This window comes from Pelodiscus sinensis, chromosome 3 (genome assembly GCF_052426305.1).
Source record: "Pelodiscus sinensis isolate ZL-2025 chromosome 3, ASM5242630v1, whole genome shotgun sequence".
In the NCBI taxonomy this organism is placed as follows: domain Eukaryota; kingdom Metazoa; phylum Chordata; order Testudines; family Trionychidae; genus Pelodiscus; species Pelodiscus sinensis.
In genome coordinates, this window is record NC_143054.1 from 25,600,052 (window position 1) to 25,620,073 (window position 20,022).

The 20,022-nt window shown below is 45.2% G+C and overlaps 1 pseudogene; it reads right to left on the reverse strand.

Moving 5' to 3' along the window:
- The window catches only part of LOC149524632 (zinc finger MYM-type protein 1-like), a 40,914-nt pseudogene that overhangs the window by 15,905 nt on the left and 4,987 nt on the right, over positions 1 to 20,022 (reverse strand).

The following is a 20,022-nucleotide window of genomic DNA, read 5'->3' on the forward strand; positions in this document are numbered from 1 at the left end:
TGGGTAAGCGGCATCCCCCACCAGGCACATGGGCATGTCCACGTCCCCGACCCTGATGTGGCGGTCGGGGAAGAAGGTCCCGGCCTGCAGCCGCTGGCACACGGAGGAGTTGCGGTACACCCGGGCGTCGTGTGCTTTGCCGGACCAGCCCACATTAATGTCCGTGAACTGGCCCCGGTGGTCACACACGGCCTGCAGGAGGATGGAGAAATACCCCTTGTGGTTGACGTACTGGGACGCCTGGTGTTCCGGGGCACGGATGGGGATGTGTGTCCTGTCGATGGCCCCCCCGCAGTTGGGGAAGCCGAGGGCACCGAACCCCCGGATGATGGCATCCGGGTCGGCGAGGTGGACCACCCTGTGGAGCAGCACCCGGTTGATGGCCTTGACCACCTGCGGAGAGAGACACAGCAAAGCGCCAATCAGTGGGGCGCCCGGGTGGCTGGGAGCGTTCGTGCCCTGGCAGTGCCCCGCGCCCCACTCCCGGAAGCAACCCCCGTGTAGTATGGCCGGGACAGACCAACCCCTCTGGTGCGGGGCACTTTCGCCTCCTCCCGCCCCCCCTTTGTCCCTGGGGCGGCCCATCCCCTCCTCGCAGCTCCCCTCCCCCTCTCGGCGCGGTGGCCGACGAGTGCCATACCTGCATAAGCACCGCTCTGATGGTGGATCTCCCCACGCCGAACTGGTTCCCGATGGATCGGTAGCTGTCCGGTGTGGAGAGCTTCCAGAGGGTGATGGCCACCTGCTTCTGGAGGGGGATGACGGGCCTCATGCGAGTGTCCCTTCTGCGCAGGGCAGGGGCGAGCCACTCGCAGAGCTCCAGGAAGGTGTCCCTCCTCATCCTGAAGTTCTGGGTCCACTGTCGGTCCTCCCAGCGCTCCAGGATGATGCGGTCCCACCAGTCGGTGCTGGTGTCCAGACGCCAGATGTGGCAGGGCACGCCTGTGCCGGGGTGCCGCCGCGGCTCCTCCACGGCCCCCAGAGCGGCCAGGCGGAGAGGCAGGGGGCTGACGTGCACCAGGAGGTGCCAGGCAGCCTCGAGCCATTGGTGGCAGGCTTGCAGCAGCAAGTCCAGAAAATGCACCAGAAGGTGCAGGGTGGGCTGTGGCTCCATGTTGCCACCTGCGGCAGCGTCCCCGAAGGGAAGCACCGACACAGACGGGCACAGAGACCGACGCTTTGCTGTCCCTCGGCGAGGTTGGCAAGCAAGCAGGAAAAGCTGAGAACCAGCTGTCCAGGGGGGTCCCTTTAAGCTCGAGCCTCAGATAGCCTCAGACAGCAGCCACACAAAGCAACTACTGACCTGATGCCCTGCCAGAACTGGTTTCAGCTGCCCTTAAATGCCCCCCTGCGTCCAATCAGTGTGGATGTGCTAGTTCGAATTAGCAAAACGCTAATTCGAACTAGTTTTTAGTTCTAGACGCGTTAGTTCAAATTAGCTTAGTTCGAATTAACTAATTCAAACTAAGTTAGTTTGAATTAGCACTGTAGTGTAAACGTACCCATACTGAGTTGTGGGAGAGCTTATTATATAAACAGTCATTTTGAAATCCTTTGATAACCGAAGACGACACTTAGCATGGTGAACCTGTCCAAATAGGTGCAAACTTACTAATTCACCTCAAGTTTTTGGCCTAAGATTTAGGTATGAGGGAGACTTTTCATGTGCTGATGGTAGCACCATGACAATGGATTACCACAAACTTGCCCCTGGTAGCTTTTCCACCTATGCCCTTCTTTCAATGTCAGTTCTCCATGTTAATGACAGCAAGACAGCTGACTGCAAGGCTAATTTAATTGTGCCTGAGATATGCAGTTTGGGCCTTATTCAAAGTCAACTGAAGTAAATAGTAGAGGAAGTCAAAGGGCTTTGTGGAAGGCCCTTAAATGACTTAATGAGAAATCTAGAGTATTAGCTCAATATAAAATTTTCAAATGTCCAACCTCATTCAAAATAAAACCAGTTTCCACCAGAAAAAGTCAATGAATTGCTCCTCTTTGCACTAAAAAAGCAGACATTGTGACATCAACAAAGATATGAAATAATCATGCTCTCTAGTCAACATAATCTTGTGACAAACCCCCAGTATAGATGCAACTAAGTGGACAAAAAATGTTTTTGTTGGCATAACACCTGTCCTTCATAAGGATGGTAATTCTATGTTGGCAGAACGTCAGCTGGTATATGCTGTGTCTCTTCTGGGAGGCTCTGGTGACATACACTGTGGAGTGTAGACCTGGCTCAGTAAGGGCTGATTTCCTGTCAAATGATGTATTTCAACTGCCAGGGATGTAGGACTAGTCAAACAAGGTCACTAGGACTTTTTCTTTCCTTTAAACATAATTAATATTTAATCTCTATCTCTATCTATATATCTACATCTATTTTAGAGTACATCTAGCTGTGTGTTTGTCTGTGAGTCCGTTTGTTCAAAAACTCCTCCTAAACAGTAAGAGCTAGGGCCACCACATTTATTATACAGCTTCTCCTTCCCCTTACTTAAAGCAAGGTCAGAGTTAAGTTGAGTCAGGACAACTGGAAGACCCAGGAAAAGGACAGTTTTCCATAACATGCAAAGGGAAGAGCTGCTGTTCAGAAGGAAATGATATGCGGGTGGCCACTGGGTTCAGCAAGCCTGCAGGGGAGAGCTATCCAGCAGAGTGTCCACTGGGGGCAGCCGTTCAACCAAGGAGGTAGCCAGGAGGGCAGGGTAAGTAGCCTCCAGCTGCCAGGAGAGAAAAAGGCCCCTGGGAGGTGGAGGAGACTGGAGGGAGCCCCTGGTGGCTGAGGGGGGAAAGATCAAGACCCTGGCAGTGCATGTGTGTGTATGGGAAATCTAGGGGGAAGAGAATAGGCCCTAGCAGATGGAGGAGACCTGGGGGGAAGAGAACACTCTCTGGTGGGGAGGGGGATCTGCCATCCTGAGCCCCTCCTTATCCCTTAACCCTCACTCTCACTCTCCCAGTCTCCTGCTCCCTCCCCCGCCTTCCACATCCCCTAGACCCTGCCCTGAAGGACCCAGCCAACTCCAGGTAAGTCTGCTAGTAATGTATATATATTTCTAGCTTTCATATCACCCCTAAAATGTCACACCACTTTTACAGACACCTGCCAAAACGACTTTGCCTTCTAACAACGATCAGTTGTAGAAAGTTTCAGTGCAAAAGGTGAACTTTTCTGAAAATTCTAAGACTGAAAGCAAGAATGGAAACACTTGTGAAACATATCATTTCTACAACAATATTATAATAAAAATGTGATGTTTAAAATATATATTACAACAATGAAGAAGAGACAGATGATGAAGTGATGAAAGATGATTCTAAACCAACAAAGAACTGGTAGGTGGCGGCACTAGCACACTCAAGAGCATAGGAAACATTTTGGCTTAATTTTTCTCCATTTTATTTGATCTGTTTTCCTCTGCTAGCTCTTCAAGGGGATATTAAATTTCTTTATAGTACTTAATTTTGAATCTTGCCTAAAAAGAAAATTATGATTGGTTTATATTTTATGCAGTTGAAGCTTTAATTTCTTCAAAGTCAGTGAGTCTTCTAATTTACTTTCTTCAAGTATTAGAAGCCTTTTGGAGTTGTGTGTGATGCCTCTTTGTGCACTATCCTAGAGGAAGGGAATTGAAGAAGACCTAACTGTTATGATTATGTATATTGAGCTTGAGCAAGTAATAATCTTCACTTTTGTTCGGTCACTTTTGAAACAAAACTTTGTAACACACTTTGGTTGGGTGATGCATGTGGCTGGATAATAAATAGTACTAAGCAATAAGCTATTAAAGACTGGACTAACTTACTGATTCTCACAGTACACCAAGAAAAAGGAAGCATTATTTTCTCAATTTTTAAAGATTAGGGTAGCTCAGGAACAGATTGATTATGCTGGTGGTATTACCAACCCTCACAATTTTATTGGAGGGTCTCATAATATTTGGTATTTTTCTGAGAGGCCCAGCATCTGGAGTCAAGTATTTACATGAGAATCTTAGCATCCATTTTCCCTTTCAAAATACATTTTTAGTCCTCATGGTTGTGGAGAAAAAAGATCAGAAATCAAATAGCCAATCTTATGATTACGGGGGTCTGCATCCTCATTTTTTAATACCTGAGGTTGGTACTACTATGAAATTTGCCTAATGGCGCACAAGGAAATCAGTGCTGTCAAACAACAGTGATAAATAATACAGGCTTCTAACACTGTATTAGACTCAGGAAAACATATTCTACTAAAACTACTTTGATTAACTATTTCTCTGTGGTGTTTTTTTTCTAAAATCTTCCCCAGCTTTCTCCTGACTCATTTTCTCTTCCAGATTAAAAGAAAGAATACACATGCCCTCACAAGTGGCAGAGCTAGGATTAGAATGTGAGAATATGTGATTCTTATGCTTAGTTCAGTAGATGATCGTGTCTCTCTGCAGGAACACAACTAAGGAGGGATATAGATAAAAACTTAAAAAAAAATTATAAGCCACTTACCAACAGCTTAGCTCTTAGAATCCTGCTATTTCCTAGAATAATTGCCAAAGTGATACTTAGAAGAATGTGGTATATATAATACAGAAATGAAAATTATTGCTATAAGCTAACTGATGTTATTTTTGCTGCTATTTTTTGAAAGCAAAAATTAATTCATAGTGATAATTTCTACAAAACAGATTATTAATATTTTTCCTAAGCACTAAACTTCCCTGAAGAGGCCAACTGGGAGTGCAAAAATTATTAACTGTTGATAGAGAAATGTTCCAGTGGATTTAAGCTGAACTGTCTCCAAAGGGTAAATGATTTACTGAAGAACTAAATTGAAACAGTGTAAAAATCATGTGAAAGTACATAATGTCAGAATCCTCGACCTGCCAATGGATGCAGAGAATGGGGCCTGATTACTTTCTTTGAAGATTGGTTTGTGAAGGTCTCAGAACTTGAGACAGTGATCTGATCTATGTTGAAAAGGCTTACTGGCTTCCCACCAAGAAGCTTAATAAACAATTATTGGCTGGAGGTACTGTAATTTGTAAACCAGCAATTTAAGGGGTAAAGACAAAATTATGAGAACAGCTTATGTAAAAGGTGAAATTCCGAATCACTCATTAGATCTGGTATGCAGATCATATTTCTGGAGGAATTCTTATGCCACTAGCAACACAAAGATTTACATGTACCCCGCAGATTTTTTCTTTTCTCTCTAGAAAATACATTTTACTAGAAAGTTGCTTTCACTTACTAGGAACTACCATAATACAAAACAAAAACAAACAAACAAAAAAGACATCTGGATGTGACGTAGGGACTGCATTTTGGGGACTGCATTCACTCTTTGTATTCACTCTGTTTGCCTTGTGGTGTTGTCTGTGATTTTGCTGGCCTGTGATGTTCTGTAATAACTCTATGTGTGTGCGCGCGCCTCAGTTTCCCTGGTCATGGAAAAGCTATTTGGAGGGCAGGGGAGGCTGGGCATGACTCACTGGGGAAGAATGTGCAGCATCTCATGTTCTGAGTGCCAGGTGACATCAGAAGCAACTCTATCCCAGAAAAGGGAACAAAGGGCTAGGCAGGGTTAACTCCAGGCTGGGGACTAGGGCCTGGGTGATGAGTCAGTCTCCGCTGGTTTTAGGATGAAAGAGAGGGGGTATAGAGCAGGAAGCAGGGAACAAGGCCAGAGCAACTTTCCCTTGAGAGGAATAGTACTGATTGCTCCTGGTTCCTGTGTTAACAACGATCCTGTGCTACACTGTGTCCCCGTGAACCAATAAACCTTCTGTTCTACATGTGGGCTGAGAGTCACATCTGGCTGCGGATGGGGGTGCAGAGCCCGGTGATTCTCCCACACTCAGTGGCACTGGGTCACTAGCAGTGGCAGTCAGCAGTAGATTGGAAGGAAGAGATGTTGTGTTTTTCACTGTGGCCTTCCTACACAGCCAGGTGAGGAGACATGGGATATGGGGGACACAGAATAGAGGAGGGCATCTGGGGCTACCATATAGACTGGCATTCAAAAGAGAGAGTGGCGGATAGACTAGGCAGGAAACTACATTGGAGTAGAGGTGCAGAGCCACATGGGGATGGAGCAGTGAATGTGCAGAGGATGAATGTGGTTGGCTGTAGTTGAGTGGAGGTACAGGGACACAAGGAGATAAGGACATATGTGCTTGATTAAATGGGAGAGAGTGAGATCAGCCAGGGTCTGAATGGGGGAGGCTACCCATCTTCCTAACAACCTCTGCCCCCCAAAATCTCTGTTGCAAGCGTTACTCACCCAGGGTATGTCTACACTACCCCGCTAGTTCGAACTAGCGGGGTAATGTATGCATACCGCACTTGCTAATGAAGCCCGGGATTTGAATTTCCCGGGCTTCATTAGCATAAGCGGGGAGCCGCCATTTTTAAATCCCCGCTGCTTCGAACCCCGTGTAGCGCGGCTACACGGGGCTCGAACTAGGTAGTTCGGACTAGGGTGCCTATTCCGAACTACCGGTACACCTCGTTTCACGAGGAGTACCGGTAGTTCGGAATAGGCACCCTAGTCCGAACTACCTAGTTCGAGCCCCGTGTAGCCGCGCTACACGGGGTTCGAAGCAGCGGGGATTTAAAAATGGCGGCTCCCCGCTTATGCTAATGAAGCCCGGGAAATTCAAATCCCGGGCTTCATTAGCAAGTGCGGTATGCATACATTACCCCGCTAGTTCGAACTAGCGGGGTAGTGTAGACATACCCCCACATCCAACACCCCTCCACGTTCATGTCCAAGCTCCTTCCCAATTATTACATTCCTCTCCCTCAGCTTCTCCATTACTCTGACTCCTCCAAGCTTTGGCACTGCTTCTGAAGGGTGCAGGGAATATGTTTTTGTTCTGTAGTTTAAATGAATTATTATATAGATATAAATATACTCAGTTAACCTCTCTATGGGCCACATTGTAACTTCACAGTGTGCTCTGAGTAATGGGGTGTTCATAGCTGCAGAAATCCAGGGGCAGACTGGATAGGGGAACATATGCAGAGAAGGACTGGAAAGATGATCAGAGGGATAGAAAAACTACCTTCTGAGATAATGGGTAACTATTTTCTGGGAACAGCTTTCTAACAATTTATGCCCCCACGTAGGTTTTACAGGTTGGACCTCTCTGGTCCAGCACCCTCGGGACCTGACCTGTTCTGAAAGAGGAAATTTGCCAGACCAGAGGAGGTCCCCTGTTACCAGCTCCCCAGATCACCTTCTCTCCCCATTGCTGGCCCCTGTTCCCACACCCCAAATGCTGTTCTGCCATGCTGCTGCAGCTCCGGCAGCCTAGTCTGCCTCAGCCCCGCTATAGGGGCTGCTGCATCCCTGGTCTTGGCCCCACTATTGGGGTTGCTGCGGCTGCCACATCCCTGGCCCTGGCCCCACTACCATGGCTGCTGCCATTGCCACATCCCCAGCCTTGCTACTGGGGCTGCTACAGCCCCTGCTGCACTACTGGGGCTCTGGCGCCAGTCCTAGCCCCACCTCCAACAGGCTCCAAGGCACCTGCTCTCTTGCCACTGGGGCTCGCAGCCAGGATTTGCTGGTCCAAGAACACCCATGTTCCTGCCAGACCATGGATGTTGCCGGATGAGGGAGTCCCAGCTTTGGGAGGTCCAACCTGTAGACGCTCCACCTAGGTTGTGTTCCCCTAATATGTTTATGATATATCACATCTACTACTTTCTCTCTATGCTCAAGGCTTGTTGTTCTGTCAAAGAAAACTATTAGGTCGGTTTTGCATGATTTGTTTTTGACAAATTAATGCTGACTTTTACTTATGATCTTCTAGGTGTTTGCAAATTGATCACTTAATTATATGCTTCATTATCTTTCAGATGATGCTTAAGATGACTGATCTGTAATTCCCCTGGTCATCTTTATTTTCCATTTTTATAGATTGACACAATATTTGCTTCCTTATCCCAGTTCTCTGGAATCTCTCCCATCTTCCATAACTTCTTTCTTTCTTTCTTTCTTTCTTTCTTTCTTTCTTTCTTTCTTTCTTTCTTTCTTTCTTTCTGACCAAATCTTCAGTTGGTGTAAATCAACATAGCTCCATTCAAGTCAGTAGAGCTACATCACTTTACACCAGTTGGACCATACAATTCTGGGCAGGAGGTGTGTAAATTCTGTGGTTTATATTGTTATGGGCTTTCTTGCAAACATTTCATATAGCTATAGCACCAAGATAATTTTTCTCTAAAAGTGTATCTGCTTTTTAAAGGTTTGGTTTTTTTTAAAGTGGCAATGAAACAAATATCTTAAAGGAATACACTCTCTTTTGTAGTAGGATCAGATGTCTGGTGTTGCAACATGTGACCCTCAGTTTACTCAATCTTCATCAGGATTTAGTGTGGCATTTTGAGTGATACAAGTAATGTGACATGACCTTATGTCATATTGAATGTCAGTGTAACATTTCCCCTATCCTTCCACTCATAAATTGCTGTCAAAAATGGTTTTAGATTGTCAGCTATTCAAAAACATTTATATTCCCAATGGCATGGATTAAAACATACCTTATCTTTCACAGATGAACAAATAACTCATATCTGCTTGCCCTAATATTTAAGTATTTATTTCACCAAACTAATTTATTTTCATAAGTGATACAGTACACCTGCCAATAACATGCTGTGACCCTAAGCTATGACCCCCTCTACTCTCATGCTATGTACTATTGTAATACTCTTTATACAAAACCCATGCTTTATTAGTTTTCAAGTTATGCTTCTCAACTCACTGATCATTATTATTCTTGTGTAATGTATTTATACAGTGTGTTTTAAGAGTCATCAATATGTGCTAGAATAATGACTGTGTGACTAAACCTGGCATGTCAGGGGGAGTTGGTAAACAAGTCTGTCTTTGACAAAAGAATGTGTTTGCTTCTCTGACCCAGAGTTCAGCTGTTAGGCAAATATAATGAAAATACATTTATGCTGGGTAAATGAAGATGTCAAGAAACAAGAGGGGTCAGAGACATCATGGCATCTTTAACCCGTCAGGAGAAAAAAAACCTTGGTGTGGATTTTACAGTTCAAATAATACATTGCAAATGTTTACTTACTATAAAGACTGGTTCTGGATCTCAAGTGATAAGCAATGCAATCAACTGATTGTATTCAGTATTTCTTTATTGTTAAAGGATATAGAGTGGGCTCTTTTAAGAAAGCCAATGATACACTCACTGGTGATTAACATCATTGTGTATTAACACTACTTGAAAAAACATGGCTACTTAATGATATTATTCTTTAAAGTTTTTTGTCCAAAGAAGAAGAAACAGGTCTTTTCCAAAAGGAGGGAATGTCACAACAATCTACCAGTCTCCAAACAAATTGTCTTCACTATGCAGAAGATCAACATTGTTGTGGTCTGTCTTTCAGAGTTACATTTAGCGGGACTAGTAAAGACTTGCTAAATCAAACTCAGAAGGTGTCCCTGGCCACACTGATTCTCCTGCTCCTCCCAAGGAGTAAGGGAAGCAAATAGGAGCATTTGATTCCATCAACCTCCCACTGTGGGGACAATGTAGAAACTCGAATTAAGGTACATCAACTCCAGCTACATAATTAACGTAGCTGGAGTTGCATAACTTAATTCAACTTTCCCCTGTAGTGAAGACCTGGCCTAAGCAAGGTGTGATCCAATACAACGGAATTCCTATTTACATACAAATCAGCAGGTGGGCAGAAAGATATTGGCAGGGATGGCTCTCATTTTTTGTTCTCTAGGTCAATGAGGAGAGTGATCATCATGTTACTCGGAAGCCTAGTCCGAACTATCTAGTTCGTGCCGCGTGTAGCTGCGGGCACGGAGTCCACACTAGCGGACATTTAAAAATGGCGGCACCCGGCAACATGCAAATGAAGCCTGGGAAATTCAAATCCCGGGCTTCATTTGCAAGTTCGTATGACTACATTAACCACCCTAGTTCGAACTAGGGTGGCAGTGTAGACATACCCTCAGGAATTAATCTATGGGAGCACAGCTCATCTGTCTGATAAATAATTGGCACAAGGATGAGCACTTTTTTCTAAAACTACTTTTCTATTAGATTTCAAGTATGTGTGAAGTATCCACGGTGGTCAACCAGGGCCTGCAGCACTGTCGAGAGGTAGCCCTTCTTATTAATATGCTGGGCCACTCGATGTTCTGGTGCTTGGATTGGGATGTGGATCCCATCTATGGCTCCAGCGCAGTTTGGGATCCCCAGGGTGGCAAATCCATGCACAGTTGGGTCCAGGTCTCTCAGGCTGATGACCCTAGGCAGCAGGAGCAAGTTGATGGCCCTCACAACCTGAAGAAGGAGACAAAGAAACACACAAAACAGAGAATGAGAGAGGGGGTGTCTGAGTCCTTGTGAGGTGCCCGACCCCCTTTCCTCCCTCCCTCAAATGCCACAAGAGCCACCTCCTATGAGGCCACCACCCCAGTAGTAGGCCTGTGTGAGGGCAGAACAACACAACCCCCCAGGGACAGGGCTTCCCCCTACCCCTACTCCACCCCCCCAGCCTCCAACCCCTCTTTCTCTAGGATCCCCCTTTTCCAGGACTCCCCCTCCCCCCCACAGGGACTGTAGCCCCAGAGTGCCTTACCTCCATGAGGAGGGCCCCGATGGTGGACTTCCCCATGCCGAACTGGTTGTCCACCAACCAGTAGCTGTCTGGGGTGGTGAGCTTCCAGCGGGCGATTGCAACCCACTTCTCCAGGAGGATGGTGGGCTGCAGGTGGGTGTCTTGTCTCTGGAGGATGGGGGTGAGCCAGGCACATATCTCCAAAAAGGTGGCTTTCCACATGCAGAAGTTTTGAAGCCAATGTTGGTCATCCCACCGCTACATGACCAGCTGATCCTACCAGTCCAAACATGTGTCTAACCTCCAGAAATGCCTCTGTACTGTGGGGTGTGGTTGCCAGAGCGTAGCTAACACACCCAGGGAGAGGATCCCCAGAATGAGTTTGGGGTCAAGCTCAGTCAGGACCAGGAAGGCAACTGGCACAAAGTGCTGCAAAAACTGTAGCATGGCCATGTAAGGCCATTGCATGCCCAGTGGCAGCTCTGGCTCCATGGCACCAAGAAAAAAGTTGTTGCATCCAAAAAAGCTGGGCAACTACAGCAGGCACTGCAAGAGCTTTGCTGTCCCTCAAAGAGGTAGCAAGCATACAGCAGACACAGAGAAACAGCTGTCCAAGGGGTCCCTTCAAGCATGTGTCTCTGCAAGGCTCTGGAACCAGTACTCGGAAGCAACTGGTAACCTAAAGCCCTCTATTCCAGGTGGCCTTTTATGTGAGAGAATGTCCAATCAGTCTGGATGCTATCTTTTAAAAAAGCGCATCGTGTTTTCAATGCGCTTTTTTGCATGTGGACGATCTCTTTTGGATGAAGATTTTTTGAAAGATCTCTTCTGAAAAAATCTTCTTCCAAAAGAAGCCTGCAGTCTGGACATAGCCTGATAACCCTAAATATGGACAATTATTTGGCTTTGCCTTCCAGGGCCTAAGATTTTCCTAGGGAAATGATGTTTGGTTTTTAGCTGGCTTTAGCTGAACGTTGTCATATTCTGGGATTACATGCAAGAATGTCAAATTCTGGGGCAACCCTCACATAAGTAATCTATGATAGAAACGTAGCCGTGTTAGTCTGGTGTAGCTGAAACAAAATACAGGACTATGTAGCACTTTAAAGACTAACAAGATGGTTTATTATGTCATCTTGAGGGAAAACAATATATGGAAAGCTGGTCTCCGGCAGCAAAATTATACTGTGAGATCAGTATGCTTCTTGCACAGAATACCTATTGACCTCACTGAGCATCTAGCAAGCATTTAGCAAGAGCATCTTGTGGTGATTCCACAATTGTCATCACTGGTCACCAGCTCTCGCTACTTAGGTGGAAAAGAGGCTGAATGCCTATACAGGTATATAGCCTTTCTGTAGTCAAGATGCTTGCAGCAACTCTTGAGTGGCAGCCAGTAGTAAGTGGGTCCTTACATGCCCAGCAATTTCTGCAAGAAATCTCAGAGCAGCAGGAATTATTTGTCCAGCAAATTCTGCAAGGGACCCCAGAAGCATAGTGCACGTGTAACATCAACAGGCAGAATTGAACCTGGGACCTCTGGAGCTTAGTGCATGAGTCCTTACAGCATGAGATAAAAGCCAGCTGGCTGTCAGCTAAGGCTGTCGAGCAGACTCATTATTCTTTCTGTAAGGTGTCTCAGTGCCACGATATGCGACAGTGAGCCACACCCAGCAGGTGTGTGAAAAACATCCTCATGCTCACTAACCATTGCTCCTACCTAGCAGTTTGATAGAAATGATCTCACTGGTTTCTATGGCAGACAGGACTGTAGTAGTCTATGATGGCCTAGCATAAGGATTCTCAGACTTCATTGCACTGTGATCCCCCTCTGGCAACAAAAATTACTACCTGGCCCAGGTGGGAGGGAAGAGTCAAAGTCTGAACCTCATCACCCTGAGCTGGTGGCCAAAACTAAAGCCTAAGGGTTTCAGCCCAAGGCAGGGGTCCTATAATGTAGACTCTGCCACCCTCAGGCTTTGGCTTCAACCCCACACTATGGGATTTGGGGTTTGGTTTTGGGATCCAGGAAGTCTAAGCCACCTTTGGCAACACTATGAAAGTAGGGTTGCAACCTCTTTGGGGACCGAACAACAGTTTGAGAAGTGCTGGCCTATTAAGTGGATGCCGGCAGAACAGTTGTCTACTATACAGGGCACATGGAATAATTCCACATTAACAACCATAGACAGTATCCTGCTAGTTCTCTTGAGAACACATGCCTCTGGATCACAGCTGCATGGGCAAGAGAACATGAACAGATCAACACAAGCCATCATGACTGAAACCAATTCTGAGGACTAAGGAAAGTTTTTACAGTGAAGATAGATTATCCCGGCAAGCTGTAGGCAATGATGGGGCTACCTAGTTCTAGAATATCCACTATATGAATCTGTGAGGCACAGAGTCAAAAAAGCTACATCTACACTGCATAGTTATTCCAAAACAGGTTATCGAAATAGCACATCTACACTGCAGAGAAGCCTCAAAATTAGTCCAAGGAAGGCTTCCCTAATCAAGATATGTTATCTTGATTTGGAGCCCCAGGAGGAATAATTTAGAATGGCCCTAGTGAGGGACTATTTCAAAATAGCGGAATTGAAGCATCTACACATGCCTTATTTCAAAATAGCTATTTTGGAATAGGGGTTATTCTTTGTAGGGTGAGGTTTACAGAATTTGGAATAAGCCATGCATTATTTGGAAATTATTTTGAAATAATGGAATTGCTTTGTAGATGGTCACATAGTTATTTCACAAAAACGGACGTTATTCTGAAATAATTTTGCTGTGTAGACACACCCAAAAAGAAGTAGACTTGGCAGCCACAGTTGTTTCTCAGCATTGAGCTACCCATGCAGTTCATCTTGAAATGACTGCAGCTCACACGTTGGTCTTTGTAGCCACATCTCTACTCACAAGATGTAAAAAAGTCATCAGCATCTTCTTTGGTCATAAGGCAGAAAGAACAACACCAATACCACCAATAGGGAGAGCAGCATATTGAACTCAAGAATAACTGAGCACCAAATTCTGCACTTTTAGATACAATCTGGTGATGTAGGGGACTGGACTAATTGACCTCTTGAGGTTGCTTCCAGATTCTATGAAGACTTTGAAGAGAGAAAATGCCGCAGTGACAATTTTAAAACACTGTTTTATTGGCAAGGTTAAAGCCTTTGGGTCCTCCGCTAATGTAAATCAGTAGACTCTCATGGAAGTCCTGAGAACTACATTGATTTATACCAGGTGGGAATTTGGACATCTTCTGTTTTGCTTGTGAGGACGTGGAATTATAGAAATGATCAGTCACTTCTGAGAGTTATCTTTGTGCTGTACTGCACCAACGTCCTGCTTTCTCAGCCACTGGTGATTCAAGTTTTTGGTACTGGTATTTGGCTTGCCTTGCTCCCCTCTATAGCAATAAGGCTATGTCTAGACTGCAAGCCTCTTTCGAAAGAGGCTTTTTTGAAAGATACTTTCGAAAAATCCTCTTTCGAAAAAAAGCATCTCGACTGCAAGCGGAACTTTCGAAAAAACAAGCCCCTTTTCCAAAGAGAGCACTCAGGCAGTCTGGATGCTCTCTTTCAAAAAACCTGTTTGCATTCAAGAACGTGTTTTTTCGAAAGAGCACTTTCGAAAAAAGGCGTTCTTCCTCGTGAAATTAGGTTTACCGCCGTCAAAAGAAAAGCTGCGTTCTTTCGATTTAATTTCGAAAGAACGCGGCTGCAGTCTAGATGCAGGTGAAGTTTTTTCGAAAAAAGGCTACTTTTTTCGAAAAAAACCCTGAGTCTGGACACAGCCTAAGAGTCCAAATGTGAGACCCCCATCCAACTCCCATTAAAGTCATTTGAAAGGCTAATTGAATTTAATGAAAGTTGAACCTGGGCACTTAATAATGACTGTGACGGTCCGACCCCAGCCTGCACTCGGGGGGGGGGAACTGCGGCTACAACCCCCCTGGAAAACCTAGGAGGCATGCCCCTGCGCAGTCCCCGCTGGGACGCCGCATTCCCTGCACCCGGTGTAAGGCAGGAGCAGGTGGCGTTTCCCGGCCGCGCCGGCAAGCCCGAGCATGCCAGGGGCAGGACAAGCCGGAATGCCGTCCCGCCTCCTATGCCGCGAAGTAGGAGGGCTGGCAACGCTGGGGCAGGGCGGACACCGGAGACGTGAGCCCCGGCGGGCCATTTAAAGCTGGGACCAGGGCCAGAGCAGGGAGGAAGACACCAGGAGGGCAATCACTCTCCTCCCTTCCCCAGCTGAGGAGCAAGACCTGGACGCCGGAGGAGGACACAGGCAGGCTGACACAGGCCACCGCTGGGGAGGTAAGGGCTGAGAGGCCGCGGTCCCGCCAGACCGGCATGGGGGAGGCTAGTAAGCAGCCCGGGGCAGGGCCGTACTGGCGCCCGTGGGCTGACAGGTTACGGGGTGGGACCCCGTCATCTGGGTGAGGGCTAAAGACCCAAACCCTGAGGGCCCAGGGCTGGGACCTGGTGGAAAGGGAGGGCCTGGGTCCCCCTAGCCACCCATTCCCTTTCCCTTACTTCCTTGGTTCCGCCGAGTGATACGCACCGGAACCTCAACGTATGTGGGCTTGCAGGGCCTTAACCCCGATGTGGGAGGGTTACGCGCTCGCACCCGAACTGGAAGCCGTCACAATGACCTTTTGTACGTGGATGTTAGTCACTATCTATTCATTTATAGCTGTAGCACTCTAGATGAATCTGCCTTAATGTTTCCATATACAATAGTTCACTGCTTATAACTTTCACCTATTATGTTGAAATGTTAAGATCTGGGTCTTTTTCTGGGGGTTAATAGGGCCTGGTGTACACTAGAATATTAGGTTAGCATAATTATGTTGCTCACAGGTGTGAAAAAGGTACATCTCTGAGTGGCATAGTTAAGCCCTTAGGTGGATGTGGTATACCTATACTTTAGTAAGGCATTTGATACGGTCTTGCATTATATTCATATCAATAAACTACGGAAATACAACTTAGATGGGGCTACTATAAGGTGGGTGCATAACTGGCTGGATAACTGTACTCAGAGAGTAGTTATTAATGGTTTGTAATCCTGCTGGAAAGGTATAAAACGTGGGGTTCTGCAGGGGTCTGTTTTGGGACCAGCTCTGTTCAATATCTTCATCAACGATTTAGATATTGGCATAGAAAGTATGCTTATTAAGTTTGCAGATGATACCAAGATGGGAGGGGTTGCAACTACTTTGGAGGATAGGATCATAATTCAAAATGATCTGGACAAATTGGAGAAATGGTCTGAGGTAAACAGGATGAAGTTTAATAAAGACAAATGCAAAGTGCTCCACTTAGGAAGGAACAATCAGTTTCACAGATAGAGAATGGGAAGCAACTGTCTAGGAAGGAGTACGGCAGAAAGGGATTTAGGGGTTATAGTGAACCACAAGCTGAATATGAGTCAGCAGTGTGATGGCCTCTGAGGATAGAACAAGAAGCAATGGGCTTAAATTATAGCAAGGGAGGTTTAGGTTGGAAATTAGGAAAAATTTCCTAACTGTCAGGGTAGTGAAATATTGGAATAAATTGCCCAGGGAGGTTGTGGAATCTACATCTGTGGAGATATTTAAGAGTAGGTTAGATAAATGTCTATCAGGGATGGTCTAGACAGTATTTAGTCTTGCCATGAGGGCAGGGGCCCGGACTCAATGACCTCCCGAGGTCCCTTCCAGTCCTAGTATTCTATGATTCTATGACATATCTACACAGCAGGGCTAAAGCCGAAAAAAGCGACGCAACTTGAGCAATGTCAATTGCGTAGCTTAAGTCAAAATAGCTTATTTAGGCTTTTGGTGCTGTCTACACAGCAGGAAGTCTGAGTTAGAACATTCTTTCTCCGACTTCCCTTAGGGTATGTCTACACTACAAAGTTAATTAGGGGCTACACATACAAACCACTAGTTCGAATTTAAATCGAACTAGCAGAGCACTTAATTCAAACTAGGTAAACCTCATTCTACGAGGACTAATGCCTAGTTTGAATTAAGTAGTTCGAATTAAGGGCTGTGTAGCCACTTAATTTGAACTAGTTGGAGGCTAGCCCTTCCCAGGTTGCCCCGGTGACCACTCTGGGCCAAATAAGGGAAACTTTTCTGCCTCCCTCCCGGCCCCGGAGCCCTTAAAGGGGCACGGTGTGACTACAGTGCTTGTGCCAGTTGGAAGACTGCCAGCACCCAGCCAGCAGACCCTGCACCTGGCATGGCATGAGCCAGCCACCCGCTGCCACCCAGCCCTCCGCCTCTTCCCAGGACCAGCCTGGTGGCTCCCATTCATTTCATCTGGTGTCCTCTAGCCCTTATATTTTATGGGAACTAATGAAGAACTTTCCTTTATTCACCCTCTCCACACCACTAATGATTTTATAGACCTCTATCATATCCCCCCTCAATCTCCTCTTTTCTAAGCTGAAAAGTCCCAGTCTCTTTAGCCTCTCTTCATATGTGACCTGTTCCAAACCCCTAATTATTTTAGTTGCCCTTTTCTGAACACTTTCCAAGGCCAAAATATCTTTTTTGTGGTGAGGAGACCACATCTGTATACAGTACTGAAGATATGGCGTATCATAGTTTGATACTTCCCCTCCTTCTTCCCCTGGCTTCCCCCTTCCAGCTCCCTCCTCCCAGGTTTCCACCTCCCCTCTCCCACCCTCTCTCTTCCTCTCTCCCACCTCCTTTTGCTAAGCCTACAGAAGAATTCTCCCATCAATTTAGCTACCACCTCTTGGGGATTTCAATTACAGATGCTAGTGGGGAAATCCTTCCCATCATCATAGGTAATGTTTATGCTGAAGTGCTACTGTGGTGTAGCCACACAGCTATGCTGCTGTAGCATTTTAAGTGCAGACAGGCTGTTAGTATGGGAAATTTCAGGAAAAACAACTCAACTACATCTGAAGGAAAGAAGAAAAAATACTTCTTCCCATTATAAAACACATTTTTGTAGCCTTTTATTGAAGAGTTTAGTTTTGAAATGAATAGAGGGACAAACTGAAATGTACTTGTGATATTATCCCTGGCAAGTGTCTCTGATAATTCCAGTGAAAATAGCTTTTTATTTGGCCAAGTCACAGTATTTTTATTATAGCAATATTTTTAACAATAGAAGTCATGTTCTGCTGCACCCGTGTACATGACTGATTTAATTGCATGCCCAAAAATGTGCACTTAGCCAACTGTGCAGTAGATCATATATTGTCTAAAACAGAGCTGCTGTGGAGCCTACTTTATTCAGTGTACTCTTTAAAGGTTATATATTGAGGGCCTGATCCATAGCCCACTGAAGGCACTAGGAATTTTCCCACTGATTTTAATGGGTTTTGTATTGCATCCAAAATTTTCAATGGCACAGGGTACACCTTCATTCTTGACTCCTGTTTCAGTGTGGCAAGGAAGCCAGTGAATGAGGCAGGTTTTACAAAGTCCCTTGCATCGGTGAATGTACACAAATGTCAGGCAAGGTCTCTTGATGATATCTAGCCAAATTGCCTTAATCATGGAATGTCTTTTTCAGTTTGAAAACTAAAAGACTAAAACTAAAAGACAAGCTAGGAAAAGTCATTTAAAAGAAAACAAATCCTATGGTAAGAGCACATTAAGGTGAGCATTCTGAAGTCCAAAAAATGCCTGAGTAAAGATCACCCTTTGTCCTTAACATTTCCTCCTTGTGTTTGCATGTCTACATCACAATGCAGTTAATTTCCTGTTCGCATACTATTTCTGAAATAACACAATCAGTAGTATCTTTCTGTATATGGAGATACATCTTGAAAGTTGTTCAGTGAGGGAGACAGGGCTCTTTCAATCCTGAGTGTTCATCTGGATTTGAGGAAGCTATTCCAGTGGCATCTAGCAAAATTATTGAGGGTTATTAATTTTTTCCCTTAAAAATAACCACTCCCAACCCCCTTCCACTATATTATGATTGAACAGTTAAGAATTCAAAAGAAAGGAAATGCTGGTTTTATGGTTGCTTGTATAACAGAATCCAGCAAAGAAAGAAGCAAGCAGCAGTGAACCCTAAACAACATTTCTGACACATACCAAGTGAGATAACCATCCCTGCTATTTCTATAATGTCACATCTTGATAAATGAAAGTGGAGTAAGAGGTTGGCACAAGAGACTCCAAAGTGAATCATCTTAAATGAAAAAGAGTGATACTTCTCAAAGAGAAGGGTTTCAAACCAAAATGAAACTTAACCAAAATAAAATAATGGAACCCTTCGAGGCACTCATGTCTTACTGTGTAGCAAGTTTCAGCAACAAAACAAATTGATAGTTGATATTTTAGGAGTCTTTCACGGCAAAACACAAGACCCGCACAAAACAAGGTGTTTTTAAATTATTATTAATTGAAAAGCTACTGTAGCTGAACAACAAAGGGAGGATGACAATTTACCTCTTTCCAGAGGCAATATATAATGAGAGACGACAGACATGAGCAATTTCATTTCTATACTAAACCCTGTCTTATTAACACAGTAGGCCAGTGACATCATTACTTTCTACAGCTACAGCAGCATTACTTTTCTCTTTGGCTTTGCTTGTAGAGTCTATTAAACCCAATATTACTAGGTATACTTGTGATTCTCTGTACAGTGTCTGACACAGAAAATCTGGATTATAATGTGTGTCAAATGACAAGTTACATATCAATCTGCTGCTTCTTATCTTAAAGTAGATTGTAAATTCTTCAGGGGAGGGATCTTCTCTTCTTATATATTAGCACAAGACCCTGAACCTGAATGGGGCTTGTGGGCTCCTAGTGAGATAGAACAATAATAAATACTAATAAGAGGTAAATGAAACAGAGTAGCTAAGCAGGACAGAGTACAAAGGGCATACTTTCCCTTCTGTTCTGGGAAACAGTATTAGAGGAAAGGGCTGAAAGAGGGCCTCCCCTACCAGGGTATGTCTACACTACCACCCTAGTTTGAACTAGGGTGGTTAATGTAGTCATTCAAAGTTGCAAATGAAGCCCGGGATTTAAATATCCCGGGATTCATTTGCATCTTGCCAGGTGCCGCCATTTTTAAATCCCTGGTAGTTCGGACTCCGTGCCCGCAGCTACACCCGGCACGCAGTAGGTAGCTCGAATTAGGCTATAGTTCGAATTAGGTAGTTTGAATTAGGCTTGGAACGAGGTGTAATGGTAGTTCGAATTAGAAAGCCTAATTCGAACTACCTACTCCGTGCCGCGTGTAGCCGCGGGCACGGAGTCCAAACTACCAGGGATTTAAAAATGGCGGCGCCTGGCAAGATGCAAATGAATCTCGGGATATTTAAATCCCGGGCTTCATTTGCAACTTTGAATGACTACATTAACCACCCTAGTTCGAACTAGGGTGGTAGTGTAGACATACCCCAAGAGAACAAGGAACTGGA